The sequence below is a fragment of the Castor canadensis genome, chromosome 4 (assembly GCF_047511655.1).
Source record: "Castor canadensis chromosome 4, mCasCan1.hap1v2, whole genome shotgun sequence".
Lineage (NCBI taxonomy): Eukaryota > Metazoa > Chordata > Mammalia > Rodentia > Castoridae > Castor > Castor canadensis.
The window spans coordinates 32,164,460-32,175,679 of NC_133389.1; the positions used below are offsets into that span (position 1 = coordinate 32,164,460).

Here is an 11,220-nt window from a genome sequence, read left to right on the forward strand (position 1 = left end):
TATTTGCAGTTGTAAATTTCTTTCCAATTGTAAAATCTTAGTTGTTGTAAAGTCCTCTTCAGTTGTAGATTCTTTGCAGTTGTAAATTTCACTGAAGACTGGAAGCCGTAGGGGAAATTCTGCCCTTGATTACCTTTCAGGTAAAAGCTCTCCAGTTAAAACATGAGTATTGGTCACACTTCATACATGCAATTAAAATACCTGAGGGTTAGTGTAAGTGCATGAGCAGAGTGTCCCATGTTGTATGACAAGAACTTATCAAACAAAGCTGTCAATCATCTTAGCCGATCCTGCAAAGACTGCCCAGATTTTTCCCTAATGTTTACCCTTTCAATCTAAAAATGCCCTTTAAAAGGGAGATTGCATGCCATCTAACCAGAGCCTACTGCTTTCTCTTATGGAGTCTTCTCCTCACCTTCAATAAACTTTACTATCATTTTCTTTACATTTTCACATCCTGTTGGAGACAAGTGCCTAAAAGTCTTCAGATCACCCTTCAGACACCATTCACAGGTAACAAACCTTCAACTACAGAGAGAAAGGGAAGAAGAGCAGCCAGCCGAGGGAGCTGGCACAGAACGTCACAGGATGAATAAGAAGAGACAGGGGAGAAACAGAAGAAGAAAAAAGAAAAGAAAAGGAATAGGATAAAGCAATTAAGAAAAGAGAAAGTATAAGAAGGTGATATTTTGAAACAACACAGGAGTCATGAGTGTAATTTCCATTATTTGGTATAAAACATTAGCCTATGTGTGCTGAATCCTTGGAGGAACATGGTATCTTCATTTACCATTTAGACAATTCTACATAAGGCTGCGTTATTTTCCACATGTAGTTAGGTAGTACAAAAGTCTTTAAAGCCTAAAATAAAAGTCTCTGTGCTTCCTGGGGAATCACTTGGATTGGCAAATCACTTGTAAGCGCCTCATTAACATTTAATGAATCGGGCAGTTCCAATGGTACCTGGAAGATAATAAAAAGGTGTCAGTATTATTCATATCTTTTAATTGCTCCTATTAGCATTTCTTTTGTTATCCTGTGGGCAAAATTGTAACACTTGGCTAGGCATACAGTGGATAAAGGAGACATAACAGTCCAGACTGAAATACTCTCCTAAGTACCCATTACATTGGATAGCTATAAGCAACAATATAACTTTGCAATAAAACCTATTTACTGGTAAAATTTAAAATTGCTTTTAACAGCTTAATAGCATGCAAACAATTAAAATAAGTATATCAAATTTCAGCTGCTGTTCTGGTAAATCTAGTTACAAAATAAAGTAAAAGAGAAAGAAAAACAAAAGAGAGTACAAATCCCAAGAGCAAAAGCTAGGACCTTGTAAAGCAGAGAGGCTACAGACCAGATTACTGTCTTTCCTCCAGAGTCACCCACTATTCCTGTAGTTGTGGAAATGAGCTTCTGCATGCCTAAGGATTAGTAAGAGAATGCATCACCCATACTATTTGTAAGACTTCAGGGAACATTTTTGTGTGGTGTGGGAAATACCTATTTATGGAATCCCTAATCAGTCTCTTTGCATTTACTTAACATGTTTTGCCAACAAGGTAGACATTCCTTTGCTATGAGCAGTCATTTGAAAGGAATCCAAAAAACTGGATCTATCACCTTCTCCATAGTTGTGATTTGACCATATACTTTTTGTTGCTGTTGTTGTTTGAGGCAGGATGCAGCTATATAGACCAGGATGACATCAAACTTGCTCTGTAGTCCATACTGAACTTCAACTCACATCCTCATACCTCAACCTCCTGCTAGGATTACAGACATGCACCACCACACCTGGCTTGGTCGTATACTTTTGTTTTAATTTTAGATAAACAATTGTGTATTCTAAGAATTCAGTAAGAAATTTTGATTGTGTGACATTTCATGGGACCAAAGAAGGCAAGGTAGACATGGACACACCAGGCAAGTAAAAGCAAGTGAGTTCCAAGTCACCCCACCTTCCTCTTTCTATACGTTTTTATTAATAGACATGGCTGAGTAACCTGAGATTTGAAGACTAACACAAAACCAAATGTGGTTCCCAAATTAGGACTATTTAGCCCTATAATTCATGACCATTTATAAATTCATCACACACATTCCAAATATCTGTTATTGGCTGACGTTCTAATGCTCATGAACAAGGCACAATCCTTGATCTTGAGAAATCCACAGAGTGGGAAAGACTGAAACATAAAGAAGTTATTCTCCTAAGTGATGGGCATGGTTGTTTTGGTTGTACCTGTTCACTAAGGGTGTAGCCTTATGTGGGCAAACCTGCGTTTTTCTCCTGTCCCATATGTTCTATGAGGCAACGAAAAATGAAAGGTCAGGCTTACAGGATTCAACAAGTACTCATTCTTCTTACTTTTCTAGGACCTCTATTCCCTAATTTTTGGTTTCTAGAATTATTTTCTTTCTTTTTAATCTAGTATGCATTGAAATATTTTAACATATTGACTTAAAAATATTTTTATATTCTCCCACATAACTGAAACATTAATCAGCATACTAACTCTGCTATTTCATCTGAAGTGGAAGCTATCATCTAATCCTCGCTCTCACTATAATGTACCTAATTTGATCTATTCCTTGTTTTCACTGCATGGAATTATCTTTTACTATACTTATGAATTAGCATATGAATGACTCTATTTTCACTTTTTACTGCTATAATTCTAGTGCCTAGAACAGTACTTGGCATATAGGAACCCAGTGAAATAATAGTGAACTTTATGTATATAAAGTGATCAGAACAGTGGGCAGCCCAGAAACCTTTCTCTTTTTCTTTGAATATTTATATTGTCTCTCTTTCATGTGAAAACTGGTTCCATGGACCCTGACCTGATAAGACACTAGTTTTTCATTTCACTGAAGCTACAGATTCCAAAATTTAGATTTAAGATTGAGAAAATCTAAGGAACCTGGGAATTTAGTCTTGGTAAAAGCAGTGTTCAGTGCTCCTGTGGTCTAACATGACTTATTAGCTTTCTCAATGGCAAACCCTAAAAAATGGACCAGCTCTTTTGCAAATAGGGCCAAGGCAATGACTGGGTATTTATAATCTCTTGACTGAAACCAGCTAATGGCATTCCATATTCACTATATCCATTCGTGTTGTCCATTGGTATTTTATCATCTCCCCTAAACAGTGACATCATTTCTCCTCAGATTATTCTCTTGCTCGTCAATTTTGTTTACTGTTGTTGTTACTGTTTGTTTGTTTTCTAGGTATTTTTTCCAAATCCATACTTCCAAGTGCTTGGACTATAAACTTATGTTTAGATCCCTGGCTACCTAGGTTTGTCTCATTTTATGAGAATATAGGTTATATTACAAAATCTCATTATTTAGTATTTCTTTTAAGAAGAAAAGGAGTGTTAATTACTTTCCCCAGGATTGTGTGTGTGTGTGTGTGTGTGTGTGTGTGTGTACACAGAGAGTGTGTGTTTGTATTCATTCAATGAAAGGGCTGAACATTTTAAAACAATAGATAGATACATGAGTCACTCCTCTGTCAATCCTAATTTATTCATTTATTTATTCAGCTAATCAATATTTATATTTTTTCTGGATCTAGCTAGACTCAATTAAAATGTACTTCATGATCTTATAGGTTTAAATATGTGTATAGGTCTACTTGATTTAAAGAAAACCATTTCCTTGTAAAGTTTGACTTTAAAAAACTGTCCCAATCTGAATATTTTAATATCTCCTTTGAAATAAATGCAAGCTTCAAATTAAAATTGTAATTTCCTATCTTTAATTTATCACATGTGACCTTCCTACTCTGTGCCATTCATTGTCATTTGCAAAATGCAGTTCAGCTGGTTTTCATATTGTAATCTTTACACTGTATTGAACCTACATCCATTAAAAGATTGTTCTAAGATGAAGCTGAATCCCATGTTTTATTGATGAGTCCCAAAAGAAAGGTTCTTTCAAAACCCATCCAGATTGGAGAAAGCAATTGGCTATATACCTGTGGCATTATCTGAAAGATCATCGCTAATCATTACAGAGCAAAAAAAGCCCACTTCTTCATTGTTAAGCTTAGACCTGAGTTTCAGAACCATCAAATCTAAAGGCAATGCCTGAGACATTTACACTGCTGGTCATTAATGTAAAAGTGAAGAGGGCATTACTAGCTGTTATTATCACATACAGAATTTACTTTTATTTCTGAAGAGGAAAAAAAGAGCATATTAATGTTCCTGCTACCTCATAGCTTTATTTTCTCCTGCTGATAATTAGAGTGCTTAGAAAATAAAATTGCCATAGATTTTTATCAAGCAATGGATGGTTTTAAAATGATTGCATGTATCTTTCTTTCATTTGCAAGAAGCAGGAAAGTTATTATTCAATTATTATGCTTTTACTTCTGGCAATAAGAAAAAGACATCAAGTTACTTATCAAACATTTTCAAAATCTCACTTTTCAAGGAGAATATTTGTAAAATAAACCTTTTGGAATTATAAGAATGTTATTTTTACCAGAAAACATAAACTTTACTGTTAGAACTACTAACAACAGTGGATAATTTATGAGTTAAAGAATCAATGTGTTCTTTTATTTATTTTCCAAAATAGAAAAGACATGTATAGTCCTCAATGTGTTGCTGTAGACACAATCTAAGAGAAATAATTTTATGATTACAACTGAAGAGATAATGGAATATGAATTGCAACTTATTGCTTTTATAATTTTTGAAATAGGAGAGCATCAGCTATTTAAACAATTGTATTTGTCATCATAAAGTGCTTTACATGAATTTCTAACACAGTTGCTGGACGTTAGTTAATGTTGCTCTCTTATTCAAGGCCAACTGGAAGCATTGGAGAATGCCACCCAAGAGCTTATCAATATAAAACTTTCATTGGAATTCCCTGACTCCCAAATCTATGTTGCAAGATCCAAACATCTATTTTCTAGTTTCCCTGCCTTTTCCAAATATCAAATCTGCATTTCCAAAATGATGCCCAGGGCTCCTCAAATATAATCATAACAAAATTAGTAAACACATTATTTGCTCCTCTCGTTTCCCACACGGAACACACATTCTCTTATTCTTACTTTTAATTGCCAACTGCCATTGAGCAGAAATCACAAATTAGTAATATTCAACCCCTCTGTCTCTTTGCACATCCACTTGATTATGAGATCTCACAAACTCTCTCTGAAAAATACCTCTTGATGTATGATGATTCATTTTGAAATGTAGCTAGACTTTCTTTTGGGAATATCTTAGTTCAGTTTGATCTTTCTTTATCTGAAGTATTGCATAAATTTTTAATCCTTCTGTCTAACAACAAATACCTCTTCATTCAAATTTATTGTCCATCTTGTAAAAACCACTTTGTTTTTCCAGTTCTGGTATTGTGGCAATATAGTTAGAGGAGAAACCAAGCGACACTCTGAGGAGTGGAGAACTCAGATTTTAATTTTACGCCAGTGGGGCCAGACGTGTACCTGTGTCTGAGCCCTGAACAAAGGATTCACAAGATATTTAAAAGGTAGTGTAGGGCATCAGGTTACAAAGATGTGCTCAGGCCATGGTGTCCTAACCAGTGAGTTAGATTGTTTAGGTTAATTGGGCTGGTAGTGAGCTAGGGACCTAGTGTTGTTTAGATAAGAATAGCAGGGGAGACCTGCTTTGGAAAGTTTATTTACAAGTGGAGACAAAGAAAGGCAGGAATGGGTGCTTATCTCTGCATGGTGCCTTTCATCTGGGTCCTGAACTTTTGCATGGCTCTAATGGGCAATTCTTCACAGCTCTGTCCGAGGTTACAGCTTTTAATTGACAGTTTACCATGTTTTACAACACTGTTTCAAGGCTATCTTCCTCTTCACTGAGACTTGAATTCAGGGCCTTCACCTTGAGCCACTCCACCAGCCCTTTTATTTTGTGATGGGTATTTTCGAGATAAGTTCTCAGGAACAATTGTCTGGACTGGCTTCAAATCATGATTCTCCTGATCTCTACCTCCTGAGTAGTAAAGAGAACTATTAACTTAAATAAAGGTCAAATCATCTTATTTCTGTGCTCTAAAAATGTATCTTTGGTGCCTGAAGAACAAAGATCATCTCCTAAACATGAAATGAATATCTTCTAAATCTCATCCCAGCTGACTCCCACATCTTTAATGCAGATAAATTTCTTGCCACATCAGGTTTCACTATCTCCTGAGTCTGCCAGATGTTTAATAGGTCTGCAGATATTATTGCTTCTGCAAAACTTCCCTTTCACCGATGTCCGTTTACCAAGCATTAACTCAACATTAGAAACCTTTATATCTCTCTTCCCTGTGAAGTCCATTCTACCCACTCTGGTAAGAACTAGTGTTCACTGAAATTCCACAACCGTTTCATCAAACCTTTATTAAAGTAATTATTTTGTATATTTTTCTTCTTTTTCCAACTATGTTGTGAGCTTTTTGTTAAATAGAATTGTGACCTATTACCAGTGCTTAGCCACCCAAGTTGAGGCCATTATCTGCATGTAGTAAGTGCCCAACTTGTATTTAATTTAAAAATTATATCTTGCCTCTTCTTTAAAAATTTCCCTATTTTTCATGCTCTTGATGATCACCACATCCATAACAGTTTGTTTATAATTTTATGAGATAATTTAAAAATAATTCCTTGTGAGTAAATCTTGTCTCACATTCCAAATTTTTGAAATATTGATGAACAATTAAAAGACACAGTTAGAGAAGCCTAATAAGCAAATGCATGGGAAGATGAGAAGGAAAGGAGAGAGAGAGAAAGGGACGGAACAATGAAGAAAAGACCAGGGCCGAGAGTTTGAATGTACAAATGGTGATGTCTCAACCACATTTGACAAAAGAATTTTGAATAACAATTTCTGTAGCAATCACCTCAACAAGCCACATCCAATCTTAACAGTAATTGGCTCCAACAGTTAAAACCTGGCCAATGACTTTCAGCTTTCTTATTATTTCATTTTCTTACTCAACTCAGGGCCATCCACAGAAAGAAGAATGACACTCCTTAAACCCATCACATAAGATGTGCAGAGACTAGTTAGCTCATGTCCAGGTTCCCTTTGCCAATGGTCTCCTTTCAGGGCACACATGAAGCCTTTTTTTTTTTTTTTTGCTACAAAAAGTTTCCAACTCGCCTTCTGCCTTTAAGAGATTCTCCTAAATGCTAATGATGGTGACTGACTGCTATAGCAAGCTCTAAATAAACAACCTGTTTGGTCTTCTTTGTGGTCTGTTTGTTTCCATGTGTCTGTGTGGCCCTGGATATGTCAGAAACAACTTGAAGAAACATCAACCTAGCAGAAAAATTAAAGTAAAATCAGTTCTATTTTTTGTAACCCAGGCACTGCAAAACACAAAAGAGTACTACCTTTTCTGTGTAAACCTTTCTGAATCCCCACTGTTAATCACTGTTATTCTCACTGTTCTTCACCAGATGGCACAGGTGTTCCTAGAACTCTTTCCTGAACTTTCTGCTCCCAAATAAAAGATGGTTTCAAATTAGGAGACTCTTTCCTTCCAACCCAACCCGTAAATTTGCTCATTTACTTGCTTCTCCTTTCATTATTTTCAGTCAGGTGAAATTCGAGAAAATGCCTTTCTGATACTACTCTTCCATGACAGCTTCTGCTATTGTTTTTTTTTTTTTTCATTCCGTGGCCAGACTTTATATCAAAAGTCTGGCAAGTGAAAATGGTGATATCTGTTTAAGACTGAGAATTGTACTGACATTAATATTATAGTTGTGATACTATATTGTATTTCTGTAAAATGTTGCTATTGAGTGAAAATGGAAAAATTGTACAGGAGATTTCTCTATTATTTTTCAAAATGCACATGAATTTATTATTACCTCAATAGATTGTAGAACTGAGGTGGACAACAAAATGCTTCTTAGAGGGTAAGATGGGGGCTAACATGAAAAGCAAAGACAAACTTCTGTTTGGCACTTAGGAAAAAGCAGGTATTAATGAAAAATCTTGTTATTAATTTTTTCAATTATATATATGGTAATTAAAATATAAATTAGCAGTGATGAATTATCACTAGGGATAAATTTGTTAGAGAAGAAGTAACTAGAGAGTAATCCTTGAAATAAAATAGGATGTCAGGTTTGGAAATGTGAACTTGTGGAGTAATTTAGCCACCAAGTCTTATTAAAATTCCTTTTTTAATATTCCTTTCATGTGAACATTTAATCTAAGACTGAACACATACTTTGCCAAGGAGTATTCTTACTCAAGAGATAGTCCAGTCCTTTTTAAAAAATCCTCTTTTAAATTGAGCTTGTCTATTAACCCACTGGTAAAATTGCACTCACTTGGAGACATCCCCAAACAAATACCTTTTCTGCGTGATTTCCTTTATATGTTAGATTTTACTGATCATTCATCTAATGAATCATTTCTCATGTCGGTTCAATATCCTAAGTTTTTTCAAAATATCTATATATGACAAATTGTTTCATATTGCCGGTTTACTGCTTTGTTTATACGTAAGGTGAAAATTATCAATCTTTAAGTATCTACAAATAAAATAATATTTCATATATAGTCTATCTGATGAAAGACAAATACCATGAACTCCATTGTTATTTCAAAGCAACATACTAATTCATGCAATGAACTTATTAGCTACATAACACTATACATTTATATTAAACAGTTCTGTGCAAATTTCCTAATTGTTTTCCTTAGCCATGTCTTTAAGTCACATATTTTTCATTCTGACATGGACATAAGACCATGTTGTGTATCAGACGCTGTATGTTGCAACCAAGACATTTGATTTTTCAATTATGAATCATCTGAAAATTTTATATTTGAAATTTTAGTGCTATCCAAATCTCATCCATAATCAACCAAGCCTTCAAGTATTACGACAAAATTGTTTTAACTCTGCTGCATGTCTTATGCCAAGACCAAGTTCTCTGATCAAATTTCTGTGAAAGCCAAGCTCAACTTTCCATTAAATCAATTCAGCTATGGACTATGTCATCATTCTGCATGTGTCTTTTCTATTTTCCATTGAAAAGTGCTCACAGTTGTTCCTTAATCTGCACTTTCTTATTCCACAGATTTTCAAATTTATTTAAAGGTCTTTCTGTAAGAATCAGATTTACTATGTTTTAGAATAATGAACAATGCAAAATAGATGCTAGATATAGATAGATAGATAGATAGATAAACACCATTTTTTGCATGGTACTGTTCTTAAAGACATAATTTAACCGTTTCCAAAATATTGTCTCAATTTCTCTAAGCATTTTTATTGGGTGGTCTCTAGATAACTTTCTACCTCTTACATTTAAATTATGTAGAGAAAGTTGTTTTTCTATTATGTTTCCTTATGTACATTTGAGTCCTATGTACTTGGTACAACAGGTACTTTTGTAAACAGACTCTTAAATAACTCTTTTGTTATCTATAAATGTATGACATCACTCTGTACATTACAAATGCTGACTAAGAATAAGTCAGACTAGATCTTTAAAGCAACAAGATAGTTACAAGAAAAAGAAGTTTCAGACTGGAGGGAAGAAACATGGCAAAGTCATAGAAAAAATAAAGTCAAGGGCTCCTTTAGTTAAACAAAAAACATAATTCTAACAAAGACAAAAGGGAATATTTGTGGAGGGACATAAAGATCAGACTATAAAGAACTCATATCAATAATTCTGTAGTTTAGCAGACAGCTCTTATAGCAATATGACAAATAAGTAAGCAGGTAGAGTTAACAAAAATTGGGTGCTGGGTATGGCTATAAAATTCATGTAGAATGCAGAAGATAATATGAGAGGAAACTGGTGCAGACAAGTGGATGTATAAAAACAATGATGGTGTATGAGGCATTATGACTAAATTTAGTCAAATAGTCACTAAAATCTAACTAATAACCCCAGTGTTGTAGGAAATTGTTGCACCTAGCTGCTTTTGTCTAAATATATTTCCCAGATTTTTTGCTGTGTATCAACAGGAGAAATAATTATGATACAGAATCAGTGACCTTCATTGGCTTCATTAATCACAATGATCATCTTTTGTGTTCTATGCCTTACTGGCAACATCAATGTTTTTCTCTTATGGTCCAAAGGTCAAATAGGTAAATTCAGGCAACACATCAATTATGCAACTCAACTCTCCTTTTATAAAAATTGTCCTTATGCATTCAACTAATTTTTCCAACAGAATTTTTTCTAATTATTTAATTTTCAATTTAAACAAATGTAGATTAGATTTACTGTTGATAAGTTACATCACAGCTTTACCTGAATTCACATATATGAGGAGCTTGGAAAAACTAGTTTTTCTTTTTTAAGCTAGTCATTCATCTTGGCTTCAGTTCCTCCTTTAAAATTTCTTCCCTACATTCAGTTCAAAATAACTTTCTTTGAGAAAAACTCCAAAAGAAAATAAAGATTAATCAAGTCCTCTCAGAAATAAAATTATAGTTTCTTTATGGAGTATACTATAATCACAATAATGATTTATAATTTGGAATGATCCTGTAAAGTTTTAGTCTCAAAAAAAAATAACATTTAAATTTTCTTTCTATTCTAGTGTGTTCTTGAGAAGCCACTTACCTACTATGGTAATATTTTTCTCATTGGAATAAATGAAGGTTATAGTGATTGAGTGTCTACCATCAAGTGATGTATGTCTTAACCTCCAGAATCTGTAAATGTGATATTGTTTAGAAAAAGAAGTCTTTGCAGAGTAATCAAAACATTTCAAGTGAATTACAATTGAGTGGATTACAAGTCATTACAGGAGAAGAGAGAAATATACATAAAGAGACAAAAAAGGAAAAGCAATGTCAAGACAGAAGAGAGATTGGAGTGATGAATACTTAAGCCAAAGTGCACTTGAAGTCTTCAGAGGATTGAAGAGGCAAAGAAATATTCTCCCTTAGATCCTCCAGAGAGAGCCTGGGTCTGACTCCTTGATTTCAGACTTGACCTCCAAAAAAATGTGAAAGAATAAATTTCTGTTTAATGCCCCAAGTTTGTGGTAATTTGTTCCAGCAGTTCTAGAAATCTTGTGGTGATTTCTAATAGCAAACCTAAGAAACTAAGGTACAGATAGGCCCTGTGGTGAGAAACACATGAAAAAATAAGTTAACCGGTATAACTGTTAGCAGAGAACCCGATGTTTTTGAAAATCAATTTACTTCGTCCTTCTTAGATTTCCTTTTGCAATATAATGG

The 11,220-nt window shown here is 34.3% G+C and overlaps 1 long non-coding RNA gene across 2 annotated transcripts in view; it reads left to right on the forward strand.

Annotated features, from left to right (window-relative positions):
- LOC141422480 (uncharacterized) overlaps positions 1–11,017 on the forward strand; it is a 69,198-nt gene extending 58,181 nt beyond the window's left edge. For both annotated transcript variants that reach the window (XR_012447047.1, XR_012447048.1), the window contains one exon: positions 10,575–11,017. This is a non-coding gene — a long non-coding RNA (uncharacterized lncRNA). The remainder of the gene's footprint in view (positions 1–10,574) is intronic.
- The last annotated feature ends 203 nt before the right edge of the window (positions 11,018–11,220 follow it).